General features: G+C 38.5%; 1 protein-coding gene and 1 pseudogene across 1 annotated transcript in view; both read left to right on the top strand.

The window, feature by feature from the left end:
* Positions 1-21,512, top strand: part of IL1RAPL2 (interleukin 1 receptor accessory protein like 2) — a 1,184,233-nt gene that overhangs the window by 998,572 nt on the left and 164,149 nt on the right. The gene's annotated exons all lie outside the window — the stretch shown is intronic.
* LOC102395083 lies at positions 9,981-10,571 on the top strand (annotated as a pseudogene).

Genomic DNA, 21,512 nt, shown 5'->3' on the forward strand with positions numbered 1-21,512 from the left:
GACTGCCTTTCTCTTCTTACCTCAGAGAACCTCTTGATAAGTTTTCGAAGAGGTTTGAGAAACCTAGAACACAACACATTAAGGACATCTGAAAACCCACATAGCTTAAGAAGTTGTGCCTTGAAGGGTGACCAAAATAGTGTCTGTGTGTATAAGAAATATTTTTTAGAGGGGATTTTTAAACCTTTGATTTCTACCTATATAGAAGAATAAACAAGGAAGTGGGACATGTATACCTTTGGTAGATTCATTTTGATATATGGCAAAACCAATACAATATTGTAAACTTAAAAAATTTAAAAAAAAAGTGGTTCAGTGGGATATAAGGAAGATGGTTTTTGGGTATTCTAGTGAAACAGACTAGAATGGAACACCTGGATGGAGACTATGTAGATTTTCAAGGGGAGCTGCAATAATCCTGAGACCTAAATAATTTGGCAGCAGCCTGAAGGCAGGGGCCTGGATTAAATGATCTCTCCCAGCCTCTCTTCTGCAAATGTCCTTCTATTTTGCCCCAGGCATTTCTGGAGGAACTATCTTCCCATTGATCTAGCTGTATATATGCATTGAGGGAAAGGGTGCAGCAAATATTTGATATTGTCTAATTTGATAACTCTAGAAATGAAGATAGAGATGAGAGAGGGAGAAAAGTGCTGACTTCAATTTTGAAAGTATTTTTAAAATGGAATCTTTAAGGCCAGCTCCTGTTAGGGGGAGAAAATGTACCCATGACCCAGAACTTAAAACATAAAATGAGCTATCCAAGACAAAGGAGGGTATGGAGGAGAGTGGTACAGATAGAGAGATGCAAAGTGATGAATCAAACACTTCACTAAGTGTGAAACCAGAGCAGAACACGCCCTTAAGGCTAAAGCTGTAGATTTATGGGGAAAGTAGCTTAGATCTGAAGTCCATGGACTATGAAAGGCATGAGCGTTCTCCCAACTCTGACACACATGCAGGGACCATTCATACACAAACACTGCACATATGTAAACCACAGTTCTAGCTGAAAATCAGAATAATTTATTTTAAGGATTAGAGATGAGTTAGACACCCAATGGAGAATTGTGCCAAGAATACAAAAGGACCAGAGGACTTCCAGCTAAATAAAGTAGAATTTTAGCAAAGGTATAGATCTCTGAGTAATGGGTTATATTTTTCCCCTTCTTCTTAAGAGTTCATTTACATTTGAATCATTAATTTGATTGCAAAGGATTATGTCATTATGAATTATTTGGTATCTTCTACCATACCATTATTTGTGGGTGAATCTGGAAGACCGATATATAAAATCTCATTTGTCAATTTGTCTTGGATTTTCTCAGCCTGGAAAGTTTTACAGACTTTGCAAAATGTAACATTATTGACGCATTAGAAATTTCATACATTTTCCCCAGGGAACTTTTGCTAAATATCTATAGCCTACGGCATTTATCCAGGGATTTGTGGGGAGTTTTCTTAAAAGGAAGATAAAATCCTAAAAAAGAAAAAAAATCAGAAAGTCACCCTCATGGAGTCACTTCTCTTTAGTACTTTCACTTGTTTGTTAGATTTTACAAAGGTACCCTCTGATACCAGGCCCCAGGGCATATCAACATAATTTGAATAGGAGAATAAGGGAAGATAATAAAACTGTCAAAACTCTGTGTGTGTGTGTAAGAGAGACAGAAACACAGAGAAAGAAAGAAAGACAAAAATTAAAATAATAACCATAAACAAAGCAGTCACAACATTGTTTTTGCCTTCTTTTTTTTAAGCAGTATCCCCTATGCCTCTAATTTTGATTTTGTGACATTCACTGCCTCTCCTCAATGGGCCACATAGCATAGAGTAATTAAAAAGAGAAACACATATATGAGTTGCATCTCACTAAAGCTGTTGCTTTAAAAAAGGAAAATCTGAGTATAGTTAAAATCCCTTTGAGCATTCTTATTAAAATCTTATGACACCTTTTTAGGTAGCTCAAAATACCACTGGCTTCAGGTGACAGAAAAAGGGAGGGGTGTCATTAAACTCAGGTAAAACTGTCCTGGAATAGTAAGTGACTGATATGTATTTGTAGAAACATTTGAGTTAAATCCCAAACCATTTCAAGTAAGTAATTGTATATATAATTTTTATAAATAGTAATTTATTGCTGAATGGTTGCTGTTATTTGATTGCCATTCCAAATTCCCACAAATTGAGATTTTACACTCTGTCTACAGAAGGAGCATTCATGCCCCTATTTTTAGATACAATAATTCATCAGTAAGTTATGGATAATTAAAAATTGCATTTGGGGCTTCAGCAGCTAACTCTGCACATCCCTGGGTGCTTTCTCAGTTCTGAGTCCCCTGCGGGTCCCCAAAGTGCCTGCGGTGCCACCCTTGTCGAGTTGAGAGGGATGCGGCAGTGCCAGCCCATCCCCACTGCCACCACCCGTCTGCTGGTAAGATTTGCACCTCCTGGGGGCGGTCCTAAGATGGCAAAGGAATAGGATGGGGAGACCATTTTCTCCCCCACAAATGCATTGAAAGATCACTTGAACGCTGAACAAATTCCACAAAACAACTTCTGAATGCTGGCAGAGGACACCAGGCACCCAGAAAGGCAGCCCATTCTCTTCAAAAGGAGGTAGGATAAAATATAAAAGATAAAAAGAGAGACAAAAGAGTTAGGGACAGAGACCCATCCTGGGGAGGGAGTCGTGAGGGAGGAGAAGTTTCCAAACACCAGGAAACCCTCTCACCAGTAGGTCTGTGGGGAGTTTTGGAATCTCAGAGGGTAACATAAGGAGGGGGTGACCCACAGATTATGCACCTAATTGCAACTCCCAGTGGAGAAGAAGCTCAGATGCTCATGTCCACCAGCAGCGAGCGGGGACTGAACAGGGACGTGCGGGCTACATACATGCTTAGGGTAAGGACAGAGCCTGAATGCCCTGAGGACAATCTGAGGGAGCTAACCCGGCTGCACACTGGCCCCTCCCCCCACCGGAGGCAGAGAGGCAGGCGGGCGACAGCCAGAGCTGAAAGGCGAGGGGCAATCTCGGCTCCATACATGGCACCCTGTACCAAACAGTGAGCGGGCTCCCAGTTGCTAACAGAGCCTTCCTGGGATCCTGGATGGTTGACACCCACCAGGAGGGTAACAGTCAGAGATCAGCTCCCCAGAGGAGACACACAGCACACCTGAGATGTCACTCTCGCAGAGCACCCAGGAAACCCAGGGGCTGGGACCAGGAGGTGATAAGACACACTGCCCACCTGGGGAGAGTGCACTCACCAAGCTGGTCACTGGAGCTGCTCGGACCTGGGAAAGGCACAAAATGCAGGCCCAACCGAGTCTGTGCCTTTGTGGAGTACCCAAGAACCTGAACCTGAGCAGAGTAGACCTGGGACGTGCATGCAACCCAGGGCCCACTTTAGACAGTTCTCCTGCAGAGCAACTTGGAGCCTGAGCAGTGTAGACAGGGAAAGCACACACGCCGTGAGTGGGGGCAAGCCCAGTGTGGCCTGACGATGCAAGCACTCCCCACACATGCCAGTGATATTTGTTTGCAGTCTTCCTCCCTCCCCACAGCACAACTGAACCTAAATAAATGACCTCCTTCACCCCCTTGTGTCAGGGTGGAAATTAGACCCTGAAGAGACTTGCAAACAGAGGAATCCAAAATAAAGAAGAGGGAACCGATTTGGAAGTGACAGGTGCAACAGATTAAAACCCTGTAGTTAGCAGTGACTACATTGGAAGGGGCCTTATAGACCTTGAGAAGAAGTATAAACTGGAACAAGGAACTATCTGAAACTGAACTGACCCCACACTGCCCTCAACAGCTCCAGAGAAATTCCTAGATATACTTTACTATTATCATTTTTTAATTTAATTTTTTTTATTTCTAAGTTCTTTATTACTCCTTTAATTTTCATTTTTAAAACCTCCTATTACCTTGCAAAAAAAGACCCTATTTTAAAAACAAATTTCATATATATATTTTTTTATAATATTTGTGCCTTTGTTTTTTTTTTATATTGTATTTTGGAGAGTTTAACCTCTACTCTAGATTTTTAATCTTTGCTTTTTGGTATTTGTTATCAATTTTGTACCTTTAAGAATCCAATCTTCAGTACCCATTTTTACTTTGGAGTGTGATTACTGGAATGATTGCTCTCTCCCCTTTTGACTATCCTTTTTCTCCCCCAGGTCACCTCTATCTCCTCCCTCCCCCTTCTCTTCTCTATTTAACTCTGTGAACCTCTCTGGATGTTCCAGGCTGTGGAGAGCAAATAGGGAATTGATTACGGGCTAGATTTCTCATGCCCCTTTTGATTCCCCCTCTTCTCCTCCTGGTCACCTCTATCTCCCTCCTCCCTCTTGTCTTCTCAATGTAACTCTGTGAACCTCTTTGGGTGTCCCTCACTGTGGAGAATCTTTTCACCATTAACCTAGATGTTTTATCATCGGTGCTGTATAGATGTAGAAGTCTTGAGGCTACTGTAAGAATAATACTGAAAGCTAGAGCCAGGAGGCTAAAATCTAAAACTTGAGGACACCAGAAAACTCCTGACTCCAGGGAACGTTAATCGATAAAAGCTCATCCAAAAGCCTCCATACCTACACAGAAACCAAGCTCCATCCAAGAGCCAACAAGTTTCAGAGCAAGACACACCAAGCTAATATTCCAACAATGCAGGAACATAAGCCTGAGCATTAAAATACAGGCGGCCAAAAGTCATACCAAACACATAGATACCTCAAAACTCACTACTGGACACTTCATTGCACTCCAGAGAGAAGAAATCCAGCTCCACCCACAAGAACATGGATGCAAGCTTCCCTAACAAGGAAACCTTGACAAGCTACTCATCCAACACCATCCACAGGGAGGAACCTCCACAATAAAGAGGAGCCACAAACATCCAGCATACAGAAAGGCCACCCCAAACACAGCAATCTAAACAAGATGAAAAGGCAGAGAAATATTCAGCAGGTAAAGGAACATGATAAAAGCCCACCAAACCAAACAAAAGAGGAGAAGATAGCAAGTCTACCTGAAAGAATTCAGAATAGTAAAAATAATCCAAAATCTTAAAAACAAAATGGAGTTTCAGATAAACAGTCTGGAAACAAGGATTGAGAAGATACAAGAAAAGTTTAACAAGGACCTAGAAGAAATAAAAAAGAGTCAATCAATAATGAATAATGCAATAACTGAGATGAAAAGCACTCTGGAGGGAACCAACAGTAGAATAACTGAGGCATAAGATAGGATAAGTGAGGTGGAAGATAGAATGGTGGAAATAAATGAAACAGAGAGGAAAAAAGAAAAAATAATTAAAAGAAATGAGGACAACCTCAGAAACCTCTGGGACAATGTTAAATGCCCCAAGATTCTAATCATAGGAGCCCAAGAAGAAGAAGAAGACAAAAAGAAAGGCCATGAGAAAATACTTGAGGAGATAATTTTTGAAAACTGCCCTAAAATGGGGAAGGAAATAGCCACCCAAGTCCAAGAAACCTAGAGAGTCCCAAACAGGATAAACCCAAGGAAAAACACCCCAAGACACATATTAATCAAATTAACAAAGATCACACACAAAGAACAAATGTTAAAAGCAGCAAGGAAAAAACAACAAATAAAACACAAGGGGATTCCCATAAGGATAACAGCTGATCTTTCAATAGAAACTCTTCAGGCCAGAAGGGAATGGCAAGACATACTTAAAGTGATGAAAGAGGAAAATCTACAACCCAGATTACTGTACCCAGAAAGGATCTCATTAACATATGAAGGAGAAATCAAAAGCTTTACAGACAAGCAAAAGCTGAGAGAATTCAGCACCACCAAACCAGCTCTTCAACAAATGCTAAAGGATCTTCTCTAGTCAGGAAACACAGAAAAGGTTTATAAACTCGAACCTAAAACAACAAAGTAAATGGCAACGGGATCATACTTATCAATAATTACCTTAAATGTAAATGGATTGAATGGCCCAACCAAAAGACAAAGACTGGCTGAATGGATAAAAAAACAAGACCCTTATATATGTTGTCTACAAGAGACCCACCTCAACCTAGGGACACATACAGGCTGAAAGTGAAGGGCTGGAAAAAGATATTTCACGCAAATGGAGACCAAAAGAAAGCAGGAGTAGCAATACTCATATCAGATAAAATAGACTTTGAAATAAAGGCTGTGAAAAGAGACAAGAAGGACATGACATAATGATCAAAGGATCAATCCAAGAAGAAGATATAACAATTATAAATATATATGCACCCAACATAGGAGCACCACAATATGTAAGGCAAATGCTAACAAGTATGAAAGGAGAAATTAACAGTAACACAATAATAGTGGGTGACTTTAATACCCCACTCACACCTATGGATAGATCAACTAAACAGAAAATTAGCAAGGAAACACAAACTTTAAATGATACAATGGACCAGTTAGACCTAATTGATATCTATAGGACATTACACCCCAAACCAATGAATTTCACCTTTTTCTCAAGTGCACACGGAACCTTCGCCAGGATAGATCACATCCTGGGCCATAAATCTAGCCTTAGTAAATTCAAAAAAAGTGAAATAATCTCAAGCATCTTTTCTGATCAAAATGCGGTAAGATTAGATGTTAACTACAGGAAAAAAAAAACTATTAAAAATATAACCATATGGAGGCTAAACAACACACTTCTGAATAACCAACAAATCATAGAAAAAATCAACATATGCATAGAAACAAATGAAAATGAAAACACAACAACTTAAAATCTATGGGATTCAGTAAAAGCAGTGCTAAGGGGAAGGTTCATAAGCAATACAAGCTTACCTCAAGAAACAGGAGAAAAATCAAATAAATAACTGAACTCTACACCTAAAGCAACTAGAAAAGGAAGAAAATAAGAACCCCAGGGTTAGTAGAAGGAAAGAAATCATAAAAATTAGGGCAGAAATAAATGCAAAAGAAAGAAAGGAGACCATAGCAAAAATCAACAAAGCTAAAAGCTGGTTCTTTGAGAAGATAAATAAACTAGACAAACCATTAGCCAGACTCATCAAGAAACAAAGGGAGAAGAATCAAATCAACAAAATTAGAAATGGAAATGGAGAAATCACAACAGACAACACAGAAATACAAAGGATCGTAAAAGACTACTATAAGCAACTATATGCCAATAAATTGGACAACTTGGAAGAAATGGAAAAATTCTTAGAAAAGTACAACTTTCCAAAACTGAACCAGGAAGAAATAGAAAATCTTAACAGACCCATCACAAGCACAGAAACCGAAATTGTAATCAGAAGTCTTCCAACAAACAAAAGCCCAGGACCAGATGGCTTCACAACTATTTCTTTCAAAAATTTAGAGAAGAGCTAACACCTATCCTACTCAAACTTTTCCAGAAAATTGCAGAGGAAGGTAAACTGCCAAACTCATTCTATGAGGTCACCATCACCCTAATACCAAAACCAGACAAAGATGCCACAAAAAAAGAAAACTACAGGCCAATATCACTGATAAACATAGATACAAAAATCCTTAACAAAATTCTAGCAAACAGAATCCAACAACATATTAAAAAGATCATACATCATGACCAAGTGGGCTTTATCACAGGGATGCAAGGATTCTTCAATATTCACAAATCAATCAATGTGATACACCACATTAACAAATTGAAAGATAAAAAACCATATGATTATCTCAATAGATGCAGAGAAAGCCTTTGAAAAATTCAACATGCATTTATGATAAAAAAAACCCTCAGAAAGCAGTAATAGAAGGAACATACCTCAACATAATAAAAGCCATATATGATAAACCCACAGCAAACATTATCATCAATGGTGAAAAACTGAAAGCATTTCCCTTAAAGTCAGAAACAGGACAAGGATGCCCACTCACCACTAATATTCAACATAGTTTTGGAAGTTTTAGCCACAGCAATCAGAGAAGAAAAAGAAATAAAAGGAATCCAGATTGGAAAAGAAGAAGTAAAACTCTCACTCTTTGCAGATGACATGATCCTCTACATAGAAAACCCTAAAGACTCCACCCGAAAATTACTAGAGCTAATTAATAAATAGAGTAAAGTTGAAGAATATTAAATTAACACACAGAAATCCCTTGCATTCCTATACACTAATAATGAGAAAACAGAAAGAGAAATTAAGGAAACAATTCCATTCACCATTGTAATGAAAAGAATAAAATACTTAGGAATAAAGCTACCTAAAGAAACAAAATACCTATATCTAGAAAACTATAAAACACTGATGAAAGAAATCAAAGATGTCTTTGATGGAGAAATATACCATGTTAATGGATCGGAAAAATCAACATAGAGAGAATGAGTATACTACCCAAAGCAATCTATAGATTCAATGCAATTCCTATCGAACTACCAATGGTATTTTTCAGAGAATGAGAACAAATAGTTTCACAATTTGTATGGATATACCAAAAACCTCAAATAGCCAATGCAATGTTGATAAAGAAGAATGAAACTGGAGGAATCAACCTGCCTGACTTCAGACTATACTACAAAGCTACAGTCATCAAGACAGTATGATACTGGCACAAAGACAGAAATATAGGTCAATGGAACAAAGAAAGACCAGAGATAAATCCACACACCTATGGACACCTTATCTTTGACAAAGGAGGCAAGAATATACAATGGAGAAAAGACAATCTCTTTAACAAGTGGTGCTGGGAAAACTGGTCAACCACATGTAAAAGAATGAAACTAGAACACTTTATAACACCATACACAAAAATAAACTCAAAATTGATTAAAGATCTAAATGTAAGATCAGAAACTATTAAACTCCTAGAGGAAAACATAGGCAAAACACTCTCTGACATAAATCATAGCAGGATCATCTATGACCCACCTCCCAGGGTAATGGAAATAAAAGAAAAAATAAACAAATGGGACCTAATTAAACTTAAAAGCTTTTGCACAACAAAGGAAACTATAAGCAAGATGAAAAGGCAGCCTTCAGAATGGGAGAAAATAATAGCAAATGAAGCACCTGACAAAGAATTAATCTCAAAAATATACAAGCAGCTCCTGCAGCTCAATTCCAGAAAAATAAATGACCCAATCAAAAAATGGGCCAAAGAACTGAACAGACATTTATCCAAAGACATACAGATGGCTAACAGACATATGAAAAGATGCTCAACATCACTCATTATCACAGAAATGCAAATCAAACCACAATGAGTACCATCTCACACTGGTCAAAATGGCTGCTATCCAAAAGTCTACAAACAATAAATGCTGGAGAGGGTGTGGAGAAAATGGAACTCTCTTACGCTGTTGGTGGGAATGCAAACTAGTACAGCCACTATGGAGAACAGTGTGGAGATTCCTTACAAAACTGGAAATAGAACTGCCATACAACCCAGCAGTGCCACTGCTGGGCATACACACTGAGGAAACCAGAAATGAAAGAGACACATGTACCCAAATGTTCATCGCAGCACCATTTACAATAGCCAGGACATGGAAGCAACCTAGATGTCTATCAGCAGATGAATGGATAAGAAAGCTGTGGTACATATACACAATGGAATATTACTCAGCTATTAAAGAGAATGCATTTGGATCAGTTCTAATGAGGTGGATGAAACTGGAGCCTATTATACAAAGTGAAGTAAGTCAGAAAGAAAAACACCAACAGAGTATATTAATGCGTATATATGGAATTTAGAAAGATGGTAATGATGCCCCTATATACAAGACAGCAAAAGAGACACAGATGTAAAGAACAGACTTCCGGATCTGTGGGAGAAGGTGAGGGTGGGATGATTTGAGAGAATAGCATTGAAACATGTATATTATCATTTGTGAAATAGATTGCCAGTCCAGGTTTGATGCAGGGCTAGTGCACTGGGATGACCCTGAGAGATGGGATATGGAGGGAGGTGAGAGGGGGGTTCAGGATGGGGAACACGTGTACATCCATGGCTGATTCATGTGAATGCATGGCAAAAACCACCACAATATTGTAAAGTAATTAGCCTCCAATTAAAATTTTAAAAAATAAAGATTAGCACCTCCCTGCTGGTGCCCGTCCTGCTGCCACAATGACTAGCCTCCCAACCATGCCTCCTCCAGAACAAGAACTGTTGGCTACCACAATTATACAGGCCACTGAGGCCCTGTCCCTGATAACTGAAGCCAGCACAGCCCTCATTGCAGTTGTTATCACCGTGGTCTTCCTCACTCTGCTCTCAGTTGTGATTTTGATCTTCTTTTACCTGTAGAAGAACAAAGGCAGCTATGTCACCTATGAACCTGCAGATGACAAGCCCAGCGCCATTGTTCTAATGGAGAATGACTCAGCGAAGGGCAGGGAGAAGGAAGAATATTTCATCTAATGGTTCCCAGTCCCCAAGGAGCTTATCCAGGCTCCAGTGCTAACACACTATTTACTAGGTGAAAGTTTTACCTGAAACCGGTGAGAAGCATCCACTGATACGGGTAGACCTGAGCTCCTTCATATGCAGAGTACATCATGAGAAATGCTAGGCTGGAAGAAGCACATGCTGGAATCAAGATTGCTGGGAGAAATATCAATAAACTCAGATATGCAGATGACACCACCCTTATGGCAGAAAGTGAAGAGGAACTAAAGAGCCTCTTGATGAAAGTGAAAGAGGAGAGTGAAAAAGTTGGCTTAAAGCTCAACATTCAGAAAACTAAGATCATGGCATCTAGTCCCATCACTTCATGGCAGATAGACGGCAAAACAGTGGAAACAGTGTCAGACTTTATTTTTCTGGGCTCGAAAATCACTGCAGATGGTGATTGCAGCCATGAAATTAAAAGACACTTACTCCTTGGAAGGAAAGTTATGACCAACCTAGGTAGCATATTGAAAAGGAGAGATATTACTCTGCCAACAAAGGTCCGTCTAGTCAAGGCTATGGTTTTTCCAGTGGTCACGTATGGATATCAGAGTTAGACTGTGAAGAAAGCTGAGCACCAAAGAATTGATGCTTTTGAACTGTGGTGTTGGAGAAGACTCTTGAGAGTCCCTTGGACTGCAAAGAGATCCAACCAGTCCATCCTAAAGGAGATCAGTCCTGGGTGTTCATTGGAGGGACTGATGCTGAAGCTGAAACTCCAATATTTTGGCCACCTCATGCAAAGAGTTGACTCATTGGAAAAGACCCTGATGCTGGGAGGGATTGGGGGCAGGAGGAGAAGGGGACGACAGAAGATGAGATGGCTGGATGACATCACCAACTCGATGGACATGGGTTTGGGTAAACTCTGGGAGTTGGTGATGGACAGGGAGGCCTGGCGTGCTGCGATTCATGGGGTCGCAAAGAGTCAGACACGACTGAGTGACTGAACTGAACTGAACTGAACTGAGCTCCTTCCAGAACATGGACCAAAATGCCAGCATCACTGACACCAGGGGGCAAAAAGAAAGCTGTTTATGTCTCTAGCCAGGCCTCTGTCACACAGCTTCTGACTGATGAGTGAGATGGAGCGGTATTGGGCAACACTGGAGTATATACCCAGTCATCTTCACTTTTTCACAGGTTGAAGGGAAGAAGAGAGTTGGGGGTCACTTAATGCTCCTCTTTCCCTTACCTGGTCACCTAGTGACAACCTGAGTGGAAGTAATATCCTTAATTCTTCCCAGAGGCGGGAGACCACAAGGAAAGGCCAGACCAGGAGGGCCAGGAGACTATGGAGACCTCCCTCCTGATGAATGTGCCACATCCCTTAATCTGAGCCCTTCCTTTCCCTAACCCCTCAACAATCTAGACATATGCTATTTTTATCAGAATTAAAACCATTCGTTGATACAGAAATCAGATTCTCATGTGCAAGAAATTACCATCTTTATACTTTGACTTATCTTTGCTGCAACCTTTGTGACAGTTTGCTTTGTTGCTGTTGTTCAGTCTCCGTCATGTCCAACTCTTTTTGACCCCATGAACTGCAGTATGCCAGGCTTCCCTGTCCTCCTCTATCTCCTGGAGTTTGCTCAAGTTCATGTCCATTCTTTGCTTACTCAACTCTTTTGCCTGTGTTTTCTCCCAAGCAAAGGGGGCCCCAGAGAAGTTTCAGAAGTTCCCAGAACTATCTCAGGGGTTTGAAACAGAGATTTTCCTGGGAAATTTGTCCTAGAAGAGGGTCATTAGAAACATACCTGGGAGATGAGTTGTTTAGCCTCCATCCTAGCAAGGGCCAGTATGTCCCTGATCCATTCTGTGTGCACACAGAGGGAACCGGGAAAAACTTGTGACTTTTCCCACCAGTGCTCTTTCTATCAAGCCCAGAGAGGTTTCTGGGATCTCATTTCATCCATCTCAAGATGAGGCATATTTAAAAGGTACAGTGTTTTGGTAGAAATCATTAACTCTCCATGCATTGTTTACTTTGTAACTAAACTAAACCTCCTTCAAGGTCTTAACTATACTGTCTCCATTTTTCAAGCTCAAGTCCACCCAAGGTAAGACCCAAGAGTTGAAAAATCAATCTTAGCAACTTATATTCCAGTTTTCAGCATTTATTTCTCCAAACAGAATTTTTGAAAAACTGAAGGTCACCCTGAACTTACAACTTAACAAGTTGTTAAACAAAAAAACATTTGCCTCAAGTCAAACTTAAGGGCAAGTGAGGAGACTCATTTGTTCCCTTATTTCTAAGTTTATGTTCTGAATTCCTCTGGCCTCAATAGGCTTTTAAGAATCTGAAAGTACTTAGGAAGTAAAGTGAAGAAAAGCTAAACATCTAGAATGGAACTCATGAAAATGGTCAAATCTTAGCCTTGTACTCCTGCATTTATTTCAAAGACTTCATTAAAAAAATTACATTTGATTAATGGTTTATACTTTTCATTTTACATTACTTCTTTGATCCTGACAACAAACCAGTGTGGAAGATTATGAAGTCCATTGAGTTAAAAACTCACATATCTAGCAGTTAACTAAATCTGAAATTTTGGTCACATGATATACAGTCTTACACTCTGTGGCAGGCAGTAAGACTGTGAGAAATATTTCAGTCCTTCTAGCTATATGGTAGGAATGCACTTTCCTGCCCAGCTGAAATTAGGTGTGGCCAACATGACTTACTTTGGTCATTGAAATGTGAGCAGAAGTGACACATGTCATTTCTTGGTGGAAGCATTTAATTGACAGTGCTTAGCTTCAGCTTCTCAATTATCTTTCTTTGGTGATTGTTGAAGCCCTTTTTAAAGATAGATCCTCCTTCAGCCTGGGTTTTTAATGATTACCTTGGACAAAGCCTCTACCCCATCGACCTATATTGTATGTGAAACCTAAATAAAAATAAAGTTTTACTATTTTAAGTAAATGATATTTGGATTATTGTTTCCTTTTGAGACATAATCTATTTTATCCTGACTTACAAATATATTCTTTCAGTGGGAATCACAAGTGTATTCTCATTTAAGTATGTCTTCCTAATGGCTTCATATCTGTTGAAACTTACTCTTTTGGGGCTAGCAATATTTTTGCACAGCTACATTACAACATTTTATAACAACTCTCAGTTTAAAGAATTTTAGGTTTGATAGACATGCTGGAATGAGAGTCAATGCTCTATTCTTTTTAAGTGTAGTGATGATAGATTAATCACAGATTAAGAACTTAAAGAAATTTCATGAGTAGCAATTCTACCTCCCCCTGTTAAAGCCAGAGAGCATTTTCTCTTCTTCCATTGTATATACTTTGCATTGGCAAGAAAGATATTTGACATGAAAGGGGAAAACTATGAATAGTAGAGAAGAAGAAGAGGACAAGGCAGTGATCACAATACCATGAATTTGGGAACTATTGAGCCTAACTGCACTTCAGATTTTACCTATAAAAGAGGAAAAAGGAGAAGAATGTATAGGAATTGGAGAGAGAGGATAGTCATCTTTAGCACCACTTTGAATCAATATTCCCTTATGTTAAAATAGAAATAGATTTCTCTGAATATAATGGATCATTTTTGAGAGTGCACATGTTAGATATTATCACCACAGCATTAAAAAAAAATTAGCAGTCAACTTCTTGAAGCCATAATTCAGGGTTAAATGTAGCTTTCCCCTCATCATGTTCAAAAGCTCACTTTCTTTCCTTGACTGAAGTTACCAAATCACTAATAAGGAAAAATGAAGTACAGTCTATAGACTGTTAGAATCATAAGCTTTATAAATGGAAGAAGCCTTAGAAATTGTGTGTTTCAACTCTGTCTCTTATACATGAGGAAACTGAGATTCAGAAAGAAGAGTCTTGGCTCATTTCATACACAACTCTCTACATTTCCTGGATATATACATGTGATTGCCAGAATTTTTATCTATCTAATAAAGTCTTAAAAGTATCTAATAACCAAGTTCCTAACTTTTCTGTAAGCAATTTTGGTAGACTGAAACAAACTGGATCCTCTGTGTGTTGGTAAATGACAATATTATTAATGGTGGTGATGATGATAAATAATTAAAATTAGTTGTGATATAGGAAATTGGGCTGCTATAACACAACAACAAAACAAGTACTCATTGTCTTAACCAAGATTGAAGTGGCTTGTTTATTTTCCCCCTTGAATGTTCATCTACATGTAAGTAATCCACGGTTGCTGTAGTAGATCTTTGTTGTCAAGGCTCCAGGCTCCTTCCCTTTGTGACTGCATTATCCTCCCTTGCCCTAATCCACAGCGTCAAAGATGATAATCTCAACACTGTGGTCATAGTAGGTAATGATCCCCTCATGATGTGTTACTCTTTTTGATAGCAATTTATTCCTACTTGATTTATTCTTAAAGAGCATTATCTTAATTCAAATGGAATGTTACCTAGCATAATCACCATACTAAAACTTAACAACTATTTCTCTGTAAAGGATAACACTTAAAAGAAGAAAATTAATGTCTACTAATGCTTGATAACTTGAGAGTGTGATAACGGAGATGTTGGGGAGGCTCACAAACACTAGACCACAGAAGATAGCTACCCACTCTGCTTATATATTGGGTTAAACCCTTGCTTTGCCCCTTGTTTCCTCTCTTTTACTAAGGAGGAAATTATCATAGCCTTCCTTAATCATCAGTCCCTAGATTAAACTTAAAAATCATATTTTTAAAACTTTACCTGGGAATGAAGATATTCCAAGTATTTCTAACTTCACTTTTTCCTTCAGAGTAAGGACACTTGGTCTGCTTGTCCAATGACATAATTGATCATAGAAGCATTTGGTGATATCAGTCTTTCCCTGCCATGCCCAATATTTATCAGATTCTGAATTTTCCGCCACTCGGGAGACACAAACATCTAGGGAAAAAAAGTGATTTACAAGAAACTTTAACGTCAGGAAAAAGTAAAATGAACCACAAGGATAAGTTACTATGTCAAATCCAATGAAGCAAATAATTCTTAGAAGATGGTTTATTTTCCAAGTGAAAGCATAGACTTATGAAATACTTAGGAAAGCTTGAGTTTGTTTTATGTCCAGGAATATAGTTTGTGGATGGAAATTAATTACTTTTTTGTCCTAGATCTCTCTGAGGTTAATGTGTCTTAAGTACAGGTGTACCTTGTTTAAAGTAAACCTAACATTTGAAAATCCCAATTGGCACAAAAATCAAAATTAGTTTTTGGCTCTATAAAAGGATTGAAGACAGGATTTCTTTATATACCATGGTACTCTAGTTCAAGAGTCAGCAAACTATGACCCAAGAAGAACCAAATATGACAAGCCCTTATTTTTGTAAACAAACTTTTATTAGCACACAGTCATGCCCATTCATTAAGTTTAGAAATTATTTATGGCTGTTTTTATACACTACATTGGCAAAGTTGTTGCAACAGTAACTCTCTGACTAGCAAAACATGAATTATTTGCTATCTGGCCCTTTACAGAAACAAGTTTGATAAGTCCTACTCTAGTGCATTCAGATTACTCTGGTGTTATTCATATTGCACAAATGTGATTTATTTGGAGAAATTAAACATATTTTGATATGGCTGGAGAATAGTGCACAGATACAAAAGTGATAAAGCTAGTGGAGTGGAAAGAAGTCATAAAGAACTTCATGTATTTAGTTAAAGAGTTTAAACTTGATCCTGAAAATAGTAGGAAACTGTGAATGGCATTATTTCAGTGGACTGGTGTGATTTGGAAAGAAATCAATTAGGAAAGTATTGTTAACCAGTCAAGAAATGATGAATACCTGAGTTTATGTGGTAAAGTCCAAATGAAGTTGAAGGAAACAGATGCTAATGTTATTAACAAGACAGAAACAGCATGATTTTGTGAATTAGTGAATGAATGTTAGCAGCAAGGAAAAGGGAGAAATGTAGGTTGACTTAGATATCTGACTTAGGAAACTACACTCATGTTAGCACACCATAAGACAAGGAGGAAAATTTCAGGGAAATAAAACGTGTTTGGTTTTGTGCATGCTGAATATTATATGCATGTGAGACATTCAGGTGGAAATAGTCCTTCAGCAAGTTGCAACATAAGTTTGGAACACAAGAGTTCTGAGATACAGACTTGAAGTCATCAGAATTAACTGGAAATGTAGGCCATAATTTGGAATAAATCATTCAGAAGAAATTTATACAGTAAAAACAGCATCAGGGATAATGCTGCTAAGTTGCTTCAGTCGTGTCCGACTCTGTGCAACCCCATAGATGACAGCCCACCAGGCTCCCCCATCCCTGGGATTCTCCAGGCAAGAACACTGGAGTGGGTTTCCATTTCCTTCTCCAATGCATGAAAGTGAAAAGTGAAAGTGAAGTCGCTCAGTCGTGTCCGACTCTTAGCGACCCAATGGACTGCAGCCTACCAGGCTCCTCGGTCCATGGGATTTGCCAGGCAAGAGTACTGGAGTGGGCTGCCATTGCCTTCTCCTCAGGGATAATACCAGTATCTAAATTATTGTGGAGGAAGCCCACAAAGAAAAATGGGAATACCATGAAGAACATTGAAAAGGAGCTTCCAACTGGAAGGGGGAAAGGGAATATAATTAAAGCCAAGAGAAAATTCAATTTTAAGAGAAAATGTCAAATACCTAAGAGATATCAAGTAATCAAGTAATACTGTGGCAGAAAATTATTCACTGGGTTTGTAAATATGGAGGCCATTGGTGACCTTAGTGAAAGCAGTGACTGGTAAGGAAGGAAAAAGAAACAGTGAATATAAGCTAATCTTTCAAGTAATTTTTCTCTAGAACACTGGAAAAGCCAGTAACTAGGAGTCTTAAATCAAGGAAGTGTTTCTTGAGGATGGGAAAGACTTGAGTGTATTTATTATGCTGGAGGGCTGGAGTCTCTAGAGAGGAAGGAGAAGATGCAAGAAAGGTCCACTGGATCTGCAGGTTACCTTGCCAAGCAAAGGCTGTACATGAGAGCCCCATATTCTACTTACCCAGCTCACTGTCATCCAGGCTAATCAAAAAGAGAGAGAGAGAAACATTTAAACTTTGGATGATAATCAAGTGTCTGAGAACATGATTCAGACATTTCAACTTGGGATAATAATCATGTGTCTGAGAACATGATTCCTCCCATACAGTAGCTCAATGACACTTGCTTTTTGAGATCTGTCTTTCTTTAATAGGATCAAGTAATAGGAACATTTAAATTCCTTTTTCCAATCAGGCAGGAATCACTGAAAGTCTAGAGGGAGGCTAGAGAGGAAGTGGGTGTGTGAATTGTTGACTGGTCCCTTTGCTGTCTGTCATGGTAATTGAATGTGCAATCAGCTCTATGTTAACACTGCTTTTAGAGAAGTAAAATACTAGTGTTAAGTATACTTGGGAGAGACCTGAGCTTGCTCTTCTCAGTGGTAAATACATTTTTGTGAGACCACAGAAGTGTACATTGCTGGATGTATGGTGGGGAAAAGAGGCGTTCAATATAACCTGCTAATAGGTACTATTTATTAAAACATCCCCTGAATCTTACAGACATTAACCCGGTCACCCACTGGTGCAAAATTAGAATTGAAGATACAAAAGTTGATGAGGAATCAGTTTAGCATTATTAATTAAGCCTCTGAATATATATGCCAAGTTCCAGTAGGTCAGCAGGATACAGTGTGCTCATGTTCTATATGCAGATTCCAGAAGTCCCATTGAAGGTGCTCAGAAAGCTTAGCCCAGTCACATCCTTTGAGGAACTCATGTTCTCTTAGGGCACTGAGACATAGTTATGTGATAGAATGCATATGTGCAACACCTCCATAACCTTACAACCTTGTTAGTGTTATGCAGACTTAATGGGGGAAAACTGCAAAATACCCTAGAAGTAGCAGGTGCCATTACAGTGAGTGATTAAACCAGCTATATGACTGATTACTTTAGACAAGAAAATTACCAAAAATTCATTTATTGAACAAAATTTCATCAAGTACCTACTCTGGGCAAAGGATTTCTTTGATAATGGAGCTGAAGACTGAAAAAAATCCCATCATCTTTTTTGATGGGCCTATGTTACTTTAGTTAACATTAGCGGAAAGTTACTTCTGGAAAAATTGCAAAACAAAGGATGTGTAAAACTTACTTTGATATTCTTATTGAATATTGCTTGAAGCAGTCTATGAAAGGCTGAGCCAGGGAATGTCTTCCCAATTACTCTGAAGCCACATCTCTGCCCTTATGCTGAATACTAATGGTATTAATACCGTGAAACATGATTTAACAATCTGTATATTTTGTCACCTCAACTAGGTTGTATACATATCAAAGACAGTATATTTCTTCTGCTTCCCTTTTTCTCCCATATAGTAGGCACTAGGTACATACTATTGTGGTTGATTTTTTAAAATATTAAGTATCTCTCTCCTCAGACAAAATTGAGGGCACATTTTCCAGACTACACTTATCCATGAGAAAGCATGTACCCACCCCCCCATCCCACCCATAATCTATATTGAAGAAGTTTAAAGCGCCAGACTATAATAGTTTCCCCTCTGCTGACCACACTCCTTCACTCCCCCCACAAAACCCCATCTCTTTTTCCATTCTGTGGTAGGACCTAAGATGCAGTCAAAAATGTGGTTTCCATTGCTCTGAAGTTATGTCAGCCTTGAAGAGTTCAAGATGTTTCCAGTTGTAGGAAAAATTTTCACTTTTTTTTGTAGATGTACTTTATAATCATTCATAACAGCAGAAAAGTTGTAAGTGCTTTTGACCAGCTTCTGTGAACATGCTTATAGATTAGTAAATATATATGATTGTCTCACACTGTGGGTATGTCTTGAAACAAATTATTTTTCAAAGTAGGAGTCACCTACTGTGTTCAAGGTTAAGTGGTATGTCAAACATGGGGGTTGTATGAGACATAGACCATGTCTGCTGAGCTTGTTTGATATTTTATTATTTACATTTGACATTTTTCCTACAAGTACCTTTAATTATGCTTTAAATCACTTTAAATCACAGTGACTATACCTTTTCTGATGTAATACAGTCTGCCTCACTAGAATTGGGAGTATTTCTTTTGTAGTTTAACCTTCTAGAATACCAAAGGTAAGAAGACAGAGAATTCAAGAAAACCCTGATGCAGGTGTTATTGGAGCACAGTGTGGGTGAGATCCTTTCAAAGCTATTGGCTACTTGAAAATGCACCACTAATAATTGCAAAGGGAAACTAAGTCAAACTCTGGTCCCAACACTTATCAGATGAATTTATCCTGTTTCTATTACCAAGAGACACTGAAAATCTATCAGTGATTTCTATAGTTTGTATAATGGACCCTTTCTTTAACAACTTTCCAGAGCTGTGTGATCAATAAATGTTTGTTGAGGAAATGAACAAAATAATGAGTCGCTCTTGAGGTCCAGGTTGCAGGGCTGCCTCCTAATTGAGATCTATTTTATAGTGAAAGTGAAAGTCGCTCAGTTGTGTCCGACTCTTTGTGACCCCATGGACTATAGAGTCCATGGAATTCTCTAGGCCAGAGTACTGGAGTGGGTAGCCTTTCCCTTCTCCAGGGGATCTTCTCAACCCAGGGATCAAACCCACATCTCCTGCATTGGAAGGTGGATTTTAAATCACTGAGTCACCTGGGAAGCCCCTGTCTTGTAATACTAATGACTTTAGTTTCATTTTAAGTAAAAAAAAAAAAAAAAAGAATGCAAGCCCTATGGTGATTTTTCAACCCACGTGTATAATATCATATAAGAAACTAATCGCCAATCCAGGTTCGATGCAGGATACAGGATGCTTGGGGCTGGTGCACTGGGATGACCCAGAGGGATGGTACGGGGAGGAAGGTGGGAGGGGGGTTCAGGATGGGGAACATGTGTACACCAGTGGCGGATTCATGTTGATGCATGGCAGAACCAATACAATATTGTAAAGTAATTAGCCTCCAATTAAAATAAATTAATTAGTTTTTTTAAAGAGTTATTTTAGCAGGCAGGAAACTGAAAGGCCAGAGAATTAATGCTTCTGATTTGAATATTTCTGATTTCTAGTACAGAGCAAGAAAGTATTAATGGGATATTTTTACTTTGAAATATAATTGTTTAAAAACAGATTAATCTGGTTTAGATAGGGTCAGAGTTACTTTAAAAAAAATAGTGGAAAAACCTGTTGATAGAAGTAGGATAACCAAAGCAAACATTAGAAAACTTTCATAGGCTTCTGTATTTTTCCCACTTGTCCTACGTGGACTTGCAAGGCTCACTTATTTATGATTGTAGCTAATCTAAGCTATAAGTGAGCATATATTGTGGACTATACTAGCTTTTTCTTAATTTGTCGAAGACAATCAAAGCTGCCTACCTGCTATTGTAGCCTAGCGTTCCACAACAAATTATACAGTAACAACTTCCTGAAATAAAGGCAGAGTTCAATAGGGAGAAACTCAACTCCTCTCTAAGATGTGATCTGAAACCTCATCTTCTGTATCATGGGAGAATGTCACACCCCTCGTGCCATAATTTCTCTGTGAGTAAACTCCTATTCTGAGCAAATGCTTAATAATGGTTTGATTTGGGATGTTCAAAATATTTTAAAACTTCTAGAAAGAAAAAAAGAGGGGGAAGGAAGGCCTGATTGATAACTCTTTAAAAGCCAGTTTATTGTAGACAAAAAATTAATTGGGAAGAAATTGGAGGTTTTCAAGCAAGGGGATCAATATTAATATATCATTTATTAAAAGAGATAGTTTGGGATATAAAAAAAACTTTTTGAAATGGACAGTGTGCACCACATTGTGAATGCACTTAATACCACTGAATTGCACACTGAAAATGACTAAAATAGTAAATATGTTATGTATATTTTACCACAATTTTTACATGCTAAAGAGAAAGAGAGAGAGAATGAATGAATGAATGAAGGATGACCATAAAGAGTGCTCTAAAAGGAGCTTTTTGTTCTGGTAGAGGAACTCATTCTATATATTACTGCCTTTTAAAAGTTTTAGGTTTTTCTTTTTAAGCCCATGGAATTTGAGAAGAGTGAAGGTATTCTTCCCTTGCCTCTGTCCAGGAAGAATACCAGAAGTTTAAACTGCA

The sequence above is a fragment of the Bubalus bubalis genome, chromosome X, assembly GCF_019923935.1.
Source record: "Bubalus bubalis isolate 160015118507 breed Murrah chromosome X, NDDB_SH_1, whole genome shotgun sequence".
NCBI classification, from domain to species: Eukaryota; Metazoa; Chordata; class Mammalia; order Artiodactyla; family Bovidae; genus Bubalus; species Bubalus bubalis.